The sequence below is a fragment of the Pseudophryne corroboree genome, chromosome 4 (genome assembly GCF_028390025.1).
Source record: "Pseudophryne corroboree isolate aPseCor3 chromosome 4, aPseCor3.hap2, whole genome shotgun sequence".
Lineage (NCBI taxonomy): Eukaryota > Metazoa > Chordata > Amphibia > Anura > Myobatrachidae > Pseudophryne > Pseudophryne corroboree.
The window spans coordinates 91,620,682-91,636,729 of NC_086447.1; the positions used below are offsets into that span (position 1 = coordinate 91,620,682).

General features: G+C 38.3%; 6 non-coding genes across 6 annotated transcripts; all 6 read left to right on the forward strand.

The window, feature by feature from the left end:
- Window positions 1–7,483: 7,483 nt before the first annotated feature.
- TRNAR-UCU (transfer RNA arginine (anticodon UCU)) lies at window positions 7,484–7,569 on the forward strand. Its single transcript is given in 2 exon segments — window positions 7,484–7,520; window positions 7,534–7,569. It is a non-coding gene; the product is annotated as a tRNA-Arg (tRNA).
- Window positions 7,570–8,363: 794 nt separating this feature from the next.
- On the forward strand, window positions 8,364–8,449 carry TRNAR-UCU (transfer RNA arginine (anticodon UCU)). The gene is given in 2 exon segments: window positions 8,364–8,400; window positions 8,414–8,449. It is a non-coding gene; the product is annotated as a tRNA-Arg (tRNA).
- A 772-nt stretch (window positions 8,450–9,221) lies between these two features.
- Window positions 9,222–9,307, forward strand: TRNAR-UCU (transfer RNA arginine (anticodon UCU)). The gene is given in 2 exon segments: window positions 9,222–9,258; window positions 9,272–9,307. It is a non-coding gene; the product is annotated as a tRNA-Arg (tRNA).
- A 1,695-nt stretch (window positions 9,308–11,002) lies between these two features.
- Window positions 11,003–11,088, forward strand: TRNAR-UCU (transfer RNA arginine (anticodon UCU)). The gene is given in 2 exon segments: window positions 11,003–11,039; window positions 11,053–11,088. It is a non-coding gene; the product is annotated as a tRNA-Arg (tRNA).
- A 2,555-nt stretch (window positions 11,089–13,643) lies between these two features.
- Window positions 13,644–13,729, forward strand: TRNAR-UCU (transfer RNA arginine (anticodon UCU)). The gene is given in 2 exon segments: window positions 13,644–13,680; window positions 13,694–13,729. It is a non-coding gene; the product is annotated as a tRNA-Arg (tRNA).
- Window positions 13,730–15,767: 2,038 nt separating this feature from the next.
- On the forward strand, window positions 15,768–15,853 carry TRNAR-UCU (transfer RNA arginine (anticodon UCU)). The gene is given in 2 exon segments: window positions 15,768–15,804; window positions 15,818–15,853. It is a non-coding gene; the product is annotated as a tRNA-Arg (tRNA).
- Window positions 15,854–16,048: the final 195 nt, after the last annotated feature.

Sequence of the window (16,048 nt, forward strand, 5' to 3'; positions counted from 1 at the left end):
TACTTTGGGATTGACCATGTACCCCTTACTTTAAGGGGAGGTGATAGAGCAAAGGTCCTGTTGGAAAAAGAGTCCAGATGGATAATGAGATTGAATACCTTCTCCCCGGGTGGTCTAAATGATAAGATCAATTGGAATTTACTTTAGATTTGTTTAAAGGGTATAGTGCTTAGATATCTTTATTTATAATAAGTTGTCTTTAATATGTCTTGGATCGATCTCTGTAGGTGGTAATTGGTATGGTATTTAGGTTATATTATATGGCATAAGTAATCCAATGCATTTCCACTCAGTGTATGGTTATGTCACTGTGAATTTGTATATTCATATGTTTTTAATTTTTTCAGCCCGTCTCACCCCTTACCCACGATGAGAGTCACCTTCCTGGACCCACGGATCTACCCCCTGCATTATACGAGCCGCAATATGATCTGTGACACGCATGCTAAGCGTGTCCATGGTAACGGTGGAACGCACGTCCCGCGTGTCCAAGGCAACGGTTACGTTTGCAGAACAGGATGTGACGTGAGATGAGGACAGGAAGTGTGGACTCCGGCGTGTGGCAGCGAGGACGGGCGCCTTAATGTAAGGTATTTAAATGTCTGTTTTGTCTATATATGTTGTTGTCTGTATTTGGTACTGAGGACGGGGCGCAAGCTCCGAAACGTCACGTCTACCTTGAATACAAGTTGATTTGCATACATCAGCCTCCAGTGCCGTTTTTTTGGGATTTATCTGCTGTTTGATATCCAGGCACGGGGCGAAGCTGCTACATTTGAATGGAAGTGCCGGCTGCTATAGAATATATATATATATATATATATATATACAAAGTAATGATAGGCTGGTGACATAAAAATCTTTTCAATGTAAGATCACCAATTACAAATCAATTTTAGATACTTTAAATCAATAACTGCTGATCAAAAATGCTTATTGTTATATTTAACCAGCAACCAAATTCAATGTTGAGTCTGCTCAGCTAGCTATGCAGACCTTGAAGGGTATCTACACTCAAGAAACATTAAATCCTTTTTACCTGTAATCCTTACATGGTTATCACATATTAGCTAAATAATTGCTTAAACCTGATATAGGATTTGCACTCGAAATCAGTAGCCGGAAAACTCAGACAGGGATGTTGCATTCAAGATGAATGTTGGAAATATCTGACACAGGTTAGCAACATTATCATTATAGTATGAAATAAGATGAATATCTACACTGTTAAGCACTCTAAACATTAAATACATTTTAGAAAATATTTTGGTCTTTAGTTTTTATTGAAATAAACAGTTACTATTTCACACAGGGTGCAATTGTCCCCACATTTTTTTGCACCTCACACAATGAGGATGCTATTTCTGAAATCAGTATAAAATTTTGGCTCTTACTCTACAATACTCTGTATATACATCCTACTGAAAAAAGAAAGACATAATAGATTTGTTTCATCACAGATTGTAGCTTTTAAAACATGAAAGTATTCTACAAGTTGTACTGTCGATACAAACGCTTGCTGCTTCAGTGGCTCGATAGCGCATTGGACTTCTAGTAGGTTATAGTTATTCAAAGGTTGTGGGTTCGAGTCCCACCAGAGTCATTCTTTAGCTTCAAATGCAAACATTTAAAATTTACTTAAAATGATACATAACATAGACATTGTATATGGGAGATCTATATACTATATATACAAAGTAATTATAGGCTGTTGACATAAAAATCATTTAAATGTAAGACCAGTTACAAATCAATTTTAGATACTTTAAATCAATAACTGGTAATAAAAATGTGGATGGTTATTTTTAACCAGCAATGAAAATATTATGTTGAGTCTGCTCACGTAGGAATACAAAGTTTAAAGTGTATCTACAGTACACTCAAAAATCATAAAAAATCCTTAGATGGGTATTACAAATAACTTACACAATTGCTAAAACCTGATATAGGACTTGCACTTGAAAACAGCAAGAGGAAGACTCAGACATAGCTGTTGCATTTGGGAGAAATGTTATAAATATCTGACACTCAGGGCCGGATTAACAATGGGGCGGATGGAGCTGCAGCTCCAGGCCCCCCATTGAAAATAGGCCCACTGCCCACCGCAGTGAAGAGGCCCAAAACCGCCAGCATTACAATGAATCACATTGACTCATTGTATGCTGCCACGACACAGTGCCCCCGCCGACAGTGTGTAAATCTTCCCGAAGCAGGAGGAGGGCCGCTCTCCTCTCCACAGGTTGTTCAACTGCAGTGCCTGGCCGGGGAGGAGGAGGAGGAGCAACTCTCCTCTCTAAGCTCCTCCCCACTGACTTCAGTGTTGCTGATGAGAAGGACGGCCAGGCCAGAGGAGAAGTAGAGGCACCACAACGTAATAGCCGCACCACCTCCGCGCTGACTGGCCGCACGCACCCCACTGGCCGCCTCCCGCACCACGCTGGCCGCCTCTCCACAAACATCGTACGGGCCGCCTCCCGTACCGCACACCATCTCCCACGCCGCACGCGCGCTAGCCGCCTCCCGCACCGCACACTGCTTTGTCCAGCTCCCCTTCCCACCCCACCCCACCCCAGCCGCTAGCAGCTGTCTTCCGCACCTCTGCTGCGACTCACTTCTGCCCTGCTTTATGCTGGGCAGAAGTAAAGTGAAAGACCACTGTGCAACATGGAGCCAGGGGGACAAACTGGAGCCGGTGCTGATGCTGGTAAGTGACACGCACAGACTATTCCTCTCTCTTCCCCCCTCTCCTTCCCCCCTTCTCTCTCCCCCCCCCCCCCCTCCCTCTCTCTCTCTCTGGGCTGGCTACCTGTCACAATGTATAAAAGAGGCTACCTGGTTCATTGTAAAAATAAAGGGGGTTCCTGTCGCAATGTGTGTAAAAAGGGTCTCTGCCTGGCGCAATGTGTGTAAAAAGGGTCTCTGCCTGGCGCAATGTGTGTAAAAAGGGTCTCTGCCTGGCGCAATGTGTGTAAAAAGGGTCTCTGCCTGGCGCAATGTGTGTAAAAAGGGTCTCTGCCTGGCGCAATGTGTATAAAAAGGGTCTCTGCCTGGCGCAGTGTGTATGAAAAGGGTCTCTGCCTGGCGCAATGTGTGTAAAAAGGGTCTCTGCCTGGCGCAATGTGTATAAAAAGGGTCTCTGCCTGGCGCAATGTGTATAAAAAGGGTCTCTGCCTGGCGCAGTGTGTATGAAAAGGGTTTCTGCCTGGCGCAATGTGTATAAAAAGGGTCTCTGCCTGGCGCAGTGTGTATGAAAAGGGTTTCTGCCTGGCGCAATGTGTATAAAAAGGGTCTCTGCCTGGCGCAATGTGTGTAAAAAGGGTCTCTTTCTGGCACAATGTGTATAAAAAGGGTCTCTGCCTGGCGCAATGTGTGTAAAAAGGGTCTCTGCCTGGCGCAATGTGTGTAAAAAGGGTCTCTTCCTGGCGCAATGTGTGTAAAAAGGGTCTCTGCCTGGCGCAATGTATATAAAAAGGGTCTCTGCCTGGCGCAATGTGTATAAAAAGGGTCTCTGCCTGGCGCAGTGTGCATGAAAAGGGTCTCTGCCTGGCGCAATGTGTGTAAAAAGGGTCTCTGCCTGGCGCAATGTGTATAAAAAGGCTCTCTGCCTGGCGCAATGTGTGTAAAAAGGGTCTCTGCCTGGCGCAATGTGTATAAAAAGGCTCTCTGCCTGGCGCAATGTGTGTAAAAAGGGCCTCTTCCTGGCGCAATGTGTATAAAAAGGGTCTCTGCCTGGCGCAATGTGTATAAAAAGGGTTTCTGCCTGGCGCAATGTGTGTAAAAAGGGTCTCTGTCTGGCGCAATGTATATAAAAAGGGTCTCTGCCTGGCGCAATGTGTATTAAAAGGGTCTCTGCCTGGCGCAATGTGTGTAAAAAGGGTCTCTGCATGGCGCAATGTGTATAAAAAGGGTCTCTGCCTGGCGCAATGTGTGTAAAAAGGGTCTCTGCCTGGCGCAATGTGTATAAAAAGGCTCTCTGCCTGGCGCAATGTGTGTAAAAAGGGTCTCTGCCTGGCGCAATGTGTATAAAAAGGCTCTCTGCCTGGCGCAATGTGTGTAAAAAGGGCCTCTTCCTGGCGCAATGTGTATAAAAAGGGTCTCTGCCTGGCGCAATGTGTATAAAAAGGGTTTCTGCCTGGCGCAATGTGTGTAAAAAGGGTCTCTGTCTGGCGCAATGTATATAAAAAGGGTCTCTGCCTGGCGCAATGTGTATTAAAAGGGTCTCTGCCTGGCGCAATGTGTGTAAAAAGGGTCTCTGCATGGCGCAATGTGTATAAAAAGGGTCTCTGCCTGGCGCAATGTGTATAAAGGGTTCTACCTGGCATGTATAAGGGGTGCTACTATGTGTTGTAATGTGACTGACAGACCGGAGGGGAGGGGGAGCATACTGACACACATACAGACTGGGAGGGGGCACACTGATGTATATACAGACTGGGAGGATAAGGGGGCACATTAATTGGTAGTGCCTAGACCCCCTTTGCTGAAAGGACCATTGCCATAATACACTGGGTCAACGTCACCGTCTATTGGAATTGTAACCTGTGCTGAGTGAAGTGAGTCCGGGCCCAAAGTGTGGCGAGTGACGCGAGCCCGCGAGGGTACAATGGAGCCAACCCCCCCCCTTTACAACAAACCTAGATTGGGGAAAAAAATTCAAATGCTGTAACGGCATAAGACAACTTCCGCCCTCAGCTGATGTCACATCTGGGTCCTTAAGGCACTGGGGATATAGAGTCTACCCACACTAATGCATATACAGACTAGGAGGGGAGGGGGCACACTAATGCATATCCTTTTAAGGACACACTCCTTTTCAGTGGCCATGTCCCCTTTTTAGGCACACGCAACAGCAATCCCGTTTCATTTCCCATACCCCCACTTCAAAGTTCCCACTTAGATGACTACTGTATGTATGGGTCTGTTGTTCTGCTCCTCTATTAAATGGTTGATGGCACTAGCTATGACCTCGATAGAGATAGCCACACCCATGGCACAGGCCACACCCCCTATTTTGACCACCCCCACAGCAGTGCTTGTCACACCTCCTGCCAAGTCACACAATAGGCCCTTCATACATTTCAGCTCCAGGCCCATGTGGACCTTAATCTGGCACTGCTGACACTCGATAGCCATGTAATTATTATAGTATAAATTAATATAAATATCTATACTGGTAAAAATACAAAACCTATATAAATGTTACCAAAATGTTTCTATCTTCAGTTTCTTTGCAACAAACACTCAATCAGACATGGTGCAATTGTCCCCATATTGATTTGCACCTCACACAAAGTGGGAGCTATTTCTGAAATCATTACAAAAATTTTACTCTCACTCTACGATACTCTCTTTACAGCATACTTAAAAAATAGAAAAATAAAAAGATTAGTTTCATCACAGATTGTGTCATTTAAAACATAAGAGTATTCAACACATTGTACTGTTGATACAAAAATATGATACATCAGTGGAATACCACAAAGATCATCAGCCTTGATTCCCTTGGCGCTCAAGATTACAGTCCAAAGGTCCTCTGACTCACAATGGGAGTCATACGATCAGAAGCCTTTAAAAGACACAAAACAACACCTCATAGGGCAATATAGCCAATTCTTCTATATGAAAGAAATAGTGATAAGTGAGGACTCCTACCCCTTGGAGTGGTCTACTTTTGGGTAGACAATACCGCATGTGATATATCTAGTAATACGGCCCACACTGGAAACTCCACGTGTTCATCCTCCAAGAGAAGAGATAATCCCACAATAGTATAATACTGTTTTTAATAAAAATAAGCAATAAAAGACAATAACAGTGATGCTAGCCTCTCACCCGGTGAGTGGTCTACTCCAATAAGGGCAGACAAATGAGCATGAGAATGGAAAGTCCAGGCGTCCCTGCAAGCTTCAACAAACACCAGGCTCGGGTCAGGACCACTGCTTTCTCCTTCCGCCAACGCGTTTCGATACTTCCTGTATCTTCGTCAGGGCATGAAGGAAGTGATGGCTCCTTGGGTTTTTATACCCTTTATAATCATGGTCTAAAAAACCTATTACCAGACATAGACTACTAACTCTAAAACAATCCTATGATAACAATATTGCACAATCCCATATCAGTGGTCAGTCCATGATTTCAAACTCTATCGAGTCATGGTGATGGATTAACTTTAGCCGGTTATGCCCGCGAAAACGCTATATCGAACAACCCTCTAACTTCCTGTTTCCACCGGAAGTGACGTATCATGCGTTCCACCGCGGCAATCGATGTTTGTTGGTCATCCTCCTTCCTGTGTGTACCGGAGGTGACATCCTCTGCGTTTCACGATATTTGACAGTCATCCTGTATGTACCGGAGGTGACGTCCTCTGCGTTTCACCGGCATCTCGTGTGTTCACCAGACTTCCGCTACTGTTTAGTTCACATATGATATCTTATACGGAAATATTTTCAGATTATCCGTCATTCCTTTATTCCATATAGACGGATAATCTGAAAAAGGAGGATGACTGTCAAATATCGTGAAACGCAGAGGATGTCACCTCCGGTACACACAGGAAGGAGGATGACCAACAAACATCGATTGCCGCGGTGGAACGCATGATACGTCACTTCCGGTGGAAACAGGAAGTTAGAGGGTTGTTCGATATAGTGTTTTCGCGGGCATAACCGGCTAAAGTTAATCCATCACCATGACTCGAGAGAGTTTGAAATCATGGACTGACCACTGATATGGGATTGTGCAATATTGTTATCATAGGATTGTTTTAGAGTTAGTAGTCTATGTCTGGTAATAGGTTTTTTAGACCATGATTATAAAGGGTATAAAAACCCAAGGAGCCATCACTTCCTTCATGCCCTGACGAAGATACAGGAAGTATCGAAACGCGTTGGCGGAAGGAGAAAGCAGTGGTCCTGACCCGAGCCTGGTGTTTGTTGAAGCTTGCAGGGACGCCTGGACTTTCTATTCTCATGCTCATTTGTCTGCCCTTATTGGAGTAGACCACTCACCGGGTGAGAGGCTAGCATCACTGTTATTGTCTTTTATTGCTTATTTTTATTAAAAACAGTATTATACTATTGTGGGATTATCTCTTCTCTTGGAGGATGAACACGTGGAGTTTCCAGTGTGGGCCGTATTACTAGATATATCACATGCGGTATTGTCTACCCAAAAGTAGACCACTCCAAGGGGTAGGAGTCCTCACTTATCACTATTTCTTTCATATAGAAGAATTGGCTATATTGCCCTATGAGGTGTTGTTTTGTGTCTTTTAAAGGCTTCTGATCATATGACTCCCATTGTGAGTCAGAGGACCTTTGGACTGTAATCTTGAGCGCCAAGGGAATCAAGGCTGATGATCTTTGTGGTATTGTATTGTGTTATGGGAGTGTAGGTGACGCTCCGCATCAGCCGATTCACATAGGCAGCTACTTGCGCACTGGTCAGGTTTTCAATTTTCTTTTTGCAATGATACATCAGTGGCTCTGTGGCGCAATGGATAGCGCATTGGACTTCTAGTAGATTGTAGTTATTCAAAGGTTGTGGGTTCGAGTCCCACCAGAGTCGTTCTTTAGTTTCAAATGCAAAGATTTAAAGTTTACTTACAATAATACATAACGTAGACATTGTATACAGGAGACTTATTTACTATATATATATACAAAGTAATGATAGGCTGGTGACATAAAAATCTTTTCAATGTAAGATCACCAATTACAAATCAATTTTCGATACTTTAAATCAATAACTGCTGATCAAAAATGCTTATTGTTATATTTAACCAGCAACCAAATTCAATGTTGAGTCTGCTCAGCTAGCTATGCAGACCTTGAAAGGTATCTACACTCAAGAAACATTAAATCCTTTTTACCTGTAATCCTTACATGGTTATCACATATTAGCTAAATAATTGCTTAAACCTGATATAGGACTTGCACTCGAAATCAGCTGCCGGAAAACTCAGACAGGGATGTTGCATTCAAGAGGAATGTTGGAAATATCTGACACAGGTTAGTAACATTATCATGATAGTATGAAATAAGATGAATATCTACACTGTTAAGCACTCTAAACATTAAATACATTTTAGAAAATATTTTGGTCTTTAGTTTGTATTGCAATAAACAGTTACTATTTCACACAGGGTGCAATTGTCCCCACATTTTTTTGCACCTCACACAATGAGGATGCTATTTCTGAAATCAGTATAAAATTTTGGCTCTTACTCTACAATACTCTGTATATACATCCTACTGAAAAAAGAAAGACATAATAGATTTGTTTCATCACAGATTGTAGCTTTTAAAACATGAAAGTATTCTACAAGTTGTACTGTCGATACAAACGCTTGCTGCTTCAGTGGCTCTGTGGCGCAATGGATAGCGCATTGGTCTTCTAGCAGGTTATAGTTATTCAAAGGTTGTGGGTTCGAGTCCCACCAGAGTCATTCTTTAGCTTCAAATGCAAACATTTAAAATTTACTTAAAATGAAACATAACATAGACATTGTATATGGTAGATCTATATACTATATATACAAAGTAATTATAGGCTGTTGACATAAAAATCATTTAAATGTAAGACCAGTTACAAATCAATTTTAGATACTTTAAATCAATAACTGGTAATAAAAATGTGGATGGTTATTTTTAACCAGCACTGAAAATATTATGTTGAGTCTGCTCACGTAGGAATACAAAGTTTAAAGTGTATCTACAGTACACTCAAAAATCATAAAAAATCCTTAGATGGGTATTACAAATAACCTACACAATTGCTAAAACCTGATATAGGACTTGCACTTGAAAACAGCAAGAGGAAGACTCAGACATAGCTGTTGCATTTGGGAGAAATGTTATAAATATCTGACACTCGATAGCCATGTAATTATTATAATATAAATTAATATAAATATCTATACTGGTAAAAATACAAAACCTATATAAATGTTACCAAAATATTTCTATCTTCAGTTTCTTTGCAACAAACACTCAATCAGACATGGTGCAATTGTCCTCATATTGATTTGCACCTCACACAAAGTGGGAGCTATTTCTGAAATCATTACAAAAATTTTACTCTCACTCTACGATACTCTCTTTACAGCATACTTAAAAAATAGAAAAATAAAAAGATTAGTTTCATCACAGATTGTGTCATTTAAAACATAAGAGTATTCAACACATTGTACTGTTGATACAAAAATATGATACATCAGTGGCTCTGTGGCGCAATGGATAGCGCATTGGACTTCTAGTAGGTTGTAGTTATTCAAAGGTTGTGGGTTCGAGTCCCACCAGAGTCGTTCTTTAGTTTCAAATGCAAAGATTTAAAGTTTACTTACAGTAATACATAACGTAGACATTGTATACAGGAGACTTATTTACTATATATATATACAAAGTAATGATAGGCTGGTGACATAAAAATCTTTTCAATGTAAGATCACCAATTACAAATCAATTTTCGATACTTTAAATCAATAACTGCTGATCAAAAATGCTTATTGTTATATTTAACCAGCAACCAAATTCAATGTTGAGTCTGCTCAGCTAGCTATGCAGACCTTGAAGGGTATCTACACTCAAGAAACATTATATCCTTTTTACCTGTAATCCTTACATGGTTATCACATATTAGCTAAATAATTTGCTTAAACCTGATATAGGACTTGCACTCGAAATCAGCTGCCGGAAAACTCAGACAGGGATGTTGCATTCAAGAGGAATGTTGGAAATATCTGACACAGGTTAGCAACATTATCATCATAGTATGAAATAAGATGAATATCTACACTGTTAAGCACTCTAAACATTAAATACATTTTAGAAAATATTTTGGTCTTTAGTTTGTATTGCAATAAACAGTTACTATTTCACACAGGGTGCAATTGTCCCCACATTTTTTTGCACCTCACACAATGAGGATGCTATTTCTGAAATCAGTATAAAATTTTGGCTCTTACTCTACAATACTCTCTATATACATCCTACTAAAAAAAGAAAGACATAATAGATTTGTTTCATCACAGATTGTAGCTTTTAAAACATGAAAGTATTCTACAAGTTGTACTGTCGATACAAACGCTTACTGCATCAGTGGCTCTGTGGCACAATGGATAGCGCATTGGACTTCTAGTAGGTTGTAGTTATTTAAAGGTTGTGGGTTCGAGTCCCACCAGAGTAGTTCTTAAGTTTCAAATGCAAAGGTTTAAACTTTACTTACAATAATACATAACGTAGACATTGTATACAGGAGACTTATTTACTATATATATATATATATATATATATATATATACAAAGTAATAATAGGCTGGTGACATAAAAATCTTTTCAATGTAAGATCACCAATTACAAATCAATTTTAGATACTTTAAATCAATAACTGCTGATCAAAAATGCTTATTGTTATATTTAACCAGCAACCAAATTCAATGTTGAGTCTGCTCAGCTAGCTATGCAGACCTTGAAAGGTATCTACACTCAAGAAACATTAAATCCTTTTTACCTGTAATCCTTACATGGTTATCACATATTAGCTAAATAATTGCTTAAACCTGATATAGGACTTGCACTCGAAATCAGCTGCCGGAAAACTCAGACAGGGATGTTGCATTCAAGAGGAATGTTGGAAATATCTGACACAGGTTAGTAACATTATCATGATAGTATGAAATAAGATGAATATCTACACTGTTAAGCACTCTAAACATTAAATACATTTTAGAAAATATTTTGGTCTTTAGTTTGTATTGCAATAAACAGTTACTATTTCACACAGGGTGCAATTGTCCCCACATTTTTTTGCACCTCACACAATGAGGATGCTATTTCTGAAATCAGTATAAAATTTTGGCTCTTACTCTACAATACTCTGTATATACATCCTACTGAAAAAAGAAAGACATAATAGATTTGTTTCATCACAGATTGTAGCTTTTAAAACATGAAAGTATTCTACAAGTTGTACTGTCGATACAAACGCTTGCTGCTTCAGTGGCTCTGTGGCGCAATGGATAGTGCATTGGACTTCTAGTAGGTTGTAGTTATTCAAAGGTTGTGGGTTCGAGTCCCACCAGAGTCATTCTTTAGCTTCAAATGTAAACATTTAAAATTTACTTAAAATGATACATAACATAGACATTGTATATGGGAGACCTATACACTATATATACAAAGTAATTATAGGCTGTTGACATAAAAATCATTTAAATGTAAGACCAGTTACAAATCAATTTTAGATACTTTAACTCAATAACTGGTAATAAAAATGTGGATGGTTATTTTTAACCAGCAATGAAAATATTATGTTGAGTCTGCTCACGTAGGAATACAAAGCTTAAAGTGTATCTACAGTACACTCAAAAATCATAAAAAATCCTTAGATGGGTATTACAAATAACCTACACAATTGCTAAAACCTGATATAGGACTTGCACTTGAAAACAGCAAGAGGAAGACTCAGACATAGCTGTTGCATTTGGGAGAAATGTTATAAATATCTGACACTCGATAGCCATGTAATTATTATAATATAAATTAATATAAATATCTATACTGGTAAAAATACAAAACCTATATAAATGTTACCAAAATGTTTCTGTCTTCAGTTTCTTTGCAACAAACACTCAATCAGACATGGTGCAATTGTCCCCATATTGATTTGCACCTCACACAAAGTGGGAGCTATTTCTGAAATCATTACAAAAATTTTACTCTCACTCTACGATACTCTCTTTACAGCATACTTAAAAATAGAAAAATAAAAAGATTAGTTTCATCACAGATTGTGTCATTTAAAACATAAGAGTATTCAACACATTGTACTGTTGATACAAAAATATGATACATCAGTGGCTCTGTGGCGCAATGGATAGGGCATTGGACTTCTAGTAGGTTGTAGTTATTCAAAGGTTGTGGGTTCGAGTCCTACCAGAGTAGTTCTTTAGTTTCAAATGCAAAGATTTAAACTTTACTTACAATAATACATAACGTAGACATTGTATACAGGAGACTTATTTACTATATTTATATATATACAAAGTAATGATAGGCTGGTGACATAAAAATCTTTTCAATGTAAGATCACCAATTACAAATCAATTTTAGATACTTTAAATCAATAACTGCTGATCAAAAATGCTTATTGTTATATTTAACCAGCAACCAAATTCAATGTTGAGTCTGCTCAGCTAGCTATGCAGACCTTGAAGGGTATCTACACTCAAGAAACATTAAATCCTTTTTACCTGTAATCCTTACATGGTTATCACATATTAGCTAAATAATTGCTTAAACCTGATATAGGACTTGCACTCGAAATCAGCTGCCTGAAAACTCAGACAGGGATGTTGCATTCAAGAGGAATGTTGGAAATATCTGACACAGGTTAGCAACATTATCATGATAGTATGAAATAAGATGAATATCTACACTGTTAAGCACTCTAAACATTAAATACATTTTAGAAAATATTTTGGTCTTTAGTTTGTATTGCAATAAACAGTTACTATTTCACACAGGGTGCAATTGTCCCCACATTTTTTTGCACCTCACACAATGAGGATGCTATTTCTGAAATCAGTATAAAATTTTGGCTCTTACTCTACAATACTCTGTATATACATCCTACTAAAAAAAGAAAGACATAATAGATTTGTTTCATCACAGATTGTAGCTTTTAAAACATGAAAGTATTCTACAAGTTGTACTGTCGATACAAACGCTTGCTGCATCAGTGGCTCTCTGGCGCAATGGATAGCGCATTGGACTTCTAGTAGGTTGTAGTTATTCAAAGGTTGTGGGTTCGAATTCCACCAGAGTAGTTCTTTAGTTTCAAATGCAAAGATTTAAACTTTACTTACAATAATACATAACGTAGACATTGTATACAGGAGACTTATTTACTATATATATATATATATATATATATATATATACAAAGTAATGATAGGCTGGTGACATAAAAATCTTTTCAATGTAAGATCACCAATTACAAATCAATTTTAGATACTTTAAATCAATAACTGCTGATCAAAAATGCTTATTGTTATATTTAACCAGCAACCAAATTCAATGTTGAGTCTGCTCAGCTAGCTATGCAGACCTTGAAGGGTATCTACACTCAAGAAACATTAAATCCTTTTTACCTGTAATCCTTACATGGTTATCACATATTAGCTAAATAATTGCTTAAACCTGATATAGTACTTGCACTCGAAATCAGCTGCCGGAAAACTCAGACAGGGATGTTGCATTCAAGAGGAATGTTGGAAATATCTGACACAGGTTAGCAACATTATCATGATAGTATGAAATAAGATGAATATCTACACTGTTAAGCACTCTAAACATTAAATACATTTTAGAACATATTTTGGTCTTTAGTTTGTATTGCAATAAACAGTTACTATTTCACACAGGGTGCAATTGTCCCCACATTTTTTTGCACCTCACACAATGAGGATGCTATTTCTGAAATCAGTATAAAATTTTGGCTCTTACTCTACAATACTCTGTATATACATCCTACTGAAAAAAGAAAGACATAATAGATTTGTTTCATCACAGATTGTAGCTTTTAAAACATGAAAGTATTCTACAAGTTGTACTGTCGATACAAACGCTTGCTGCTTCAGTGGCTCTGTGGCGCAATGGATAGCGCATTGGACTTCTAGTAGGTTGTAGTTATTCAAAGGTTGTGGGTTCGAGTCCCACCAGAGTCATTCTTTAGCTTCAAATGTAAACATTTAAAATTTACTTAAAATGATACATAACATAGACATTGTATGTGGGAGAATTCTCAGTAGATGATGTTATTGTTTGCGCCAAAAACAACTGCAGCTGAGGTCCCTTCTCAAGGGTACCAACACTTGAAATAATTTAGAACAACAAACAAAAAGGAATGGACCACCAGCGCTTGTTGTTATTAATTAAATGTAGAGAGTCTTTCAACGGATGTTATTCTTCAAACCACCAACAGGGATGTTTTCAATCAAAATATTTCTTGTTTGATGTACCTCACTCACCGCTGTACAGCGTAATTTCCTCCTATCAAGGTATCTTTTCCTTATACAATTGGGGTCAGCATGACATAAATTCTTACACCTTTATAAGTAACGGAAGATAGCTTTTGGATATACCTTACTCACCGACGTCAGGTGAGTTTTCCTCCTATAAAGGTATCTTTTCCTCTAGCATACACATCAACATCTATAAAGCGCATATGGTCATGAACTCACCATTAATCTACGCCCTATGTTCATCCAAAGGTTTCTTTATAACTGCAGCGTATATCACTCCCAAAAAACAGCCAGTAGGACACCCTGAGGAAGGAAACATTTCCGAAACGCGTTGGTGATACCAGTTAGAGGGAGGACACATCCCCATCCATAGAAGGAGTAAGATCATATACCCGTAATATTCACCTTTTGTCCTTCTCAAAGGGATCTTTGGGGACTTTATTGGCAGAGTGGTAGATGTTCTGAGTTCCTTATGGAGTGGAGTGATGTAATCCCTGAACTTTTTAAGTGTATTTTATGAATGGATATCTTTGTTTTATGAATTAAATCAACTTTTTACGAAGAATCCAGAATTCCTATCCATATTTTTATTGCAAAATCCTACTGGCTGTTTTTTGGGAGTGATATACGCTGCAGTTATAAAGAAACCTTTGGATGAACATAGGGCGTAGATTAATGGTGAGTTCATGACCATATGCGCTTTATAGATGTTGATGTGTATGCTAGAGGAAAAGATACCTTTATAGGAGGAAAACTCACCTGACGTCGGTGAGTAAGGTATATCCAAAAGCTATCTTCCGTTACTTATAAAGGTGTAAGAATTTATGTCATGCTGACCCCAATTGTATAAGGAAAAGATACCTTGATAGGAGGAAATTACACTGTACAGCGGTGAGTGAGGTACATCAAACAAGAAATATTCTGATTGAAAACATCCCTGTTGGTGGTTTGAAGAATAACATCCGTTGAAAGACTCTCTACATTTAATTAATAACAACAAGCGCTGGTGGTCCATTCCTTTTTGTTTATTGTATATGGGAGACCTATACACTATATATACAAAGTAATTATAGGCTGTTGACATAAAAATCATTTAAATGTAAGACCAGTTACAAATCAATTTTAGATACTTTAAATCAATAACTGGTAATAAAAATGTGGATGGTTATTTTTAACCAGCAATAAAAATATTATGTTGAGTCTGCTCACGTAGGAATACAAAGCTTAAAGTGTATCTACAGTACACTCAAAAATCATAAAAAATCCTTAGATGGGTATTACAAATAACCTACACAATTGCTAAAACCTGATATAGGACTTGCACTTGAAAACAGCAAGAGGAAGACTCAGACATAGCTGTTGCATTTGGGAGAAATGTTATAAATATCTGACACTCGATAGCCATGTAATTATTATAATATAAATTAATATAAATATCTATACTGGTAAAAATACAAAACCTATATAAATGTTACCAAAATGTTTCTGTCTTCAGTTTCTTTGCAACAAACACTCAATCAGACTTGGTGCAATTGTCCCCATATTGATTTGCACCTCACACAAAGTGGGAGCTATTTCTGAAATCATTACAAAAATGTTACTCTCACTCTACGATACTCTCTTTACAGCATACTTAAAAAATAGAAAAATAAAAAGATTAGTTTCATCACAGATTGTGTCATTTAAAACATAAGAGTATTCAACACATTGTACTGTTGATACAAAAATATGATACATCAGTGGCTCTGTGGCGCAATGGATAGCGCATTGGACTTCTAGTAGGTTATAGTTATTCAAAGGTTGTGGGTTCGAGTCCCACCAGAGTAGTTCTTTAGTTTCAAATGCAAAGATTTAAACTTTACTTACAATAATACATAACGTAGACATTGTATACAGGAGACTTATTTACTATATATATATACAAAGTAATTATAGGCTGTTGACATAAAAATCATTTAAATGTAAGACCAGTTACAAATTAGTTTTAGATACTTTAAATCAATAACTGGTAATAAAAATGTG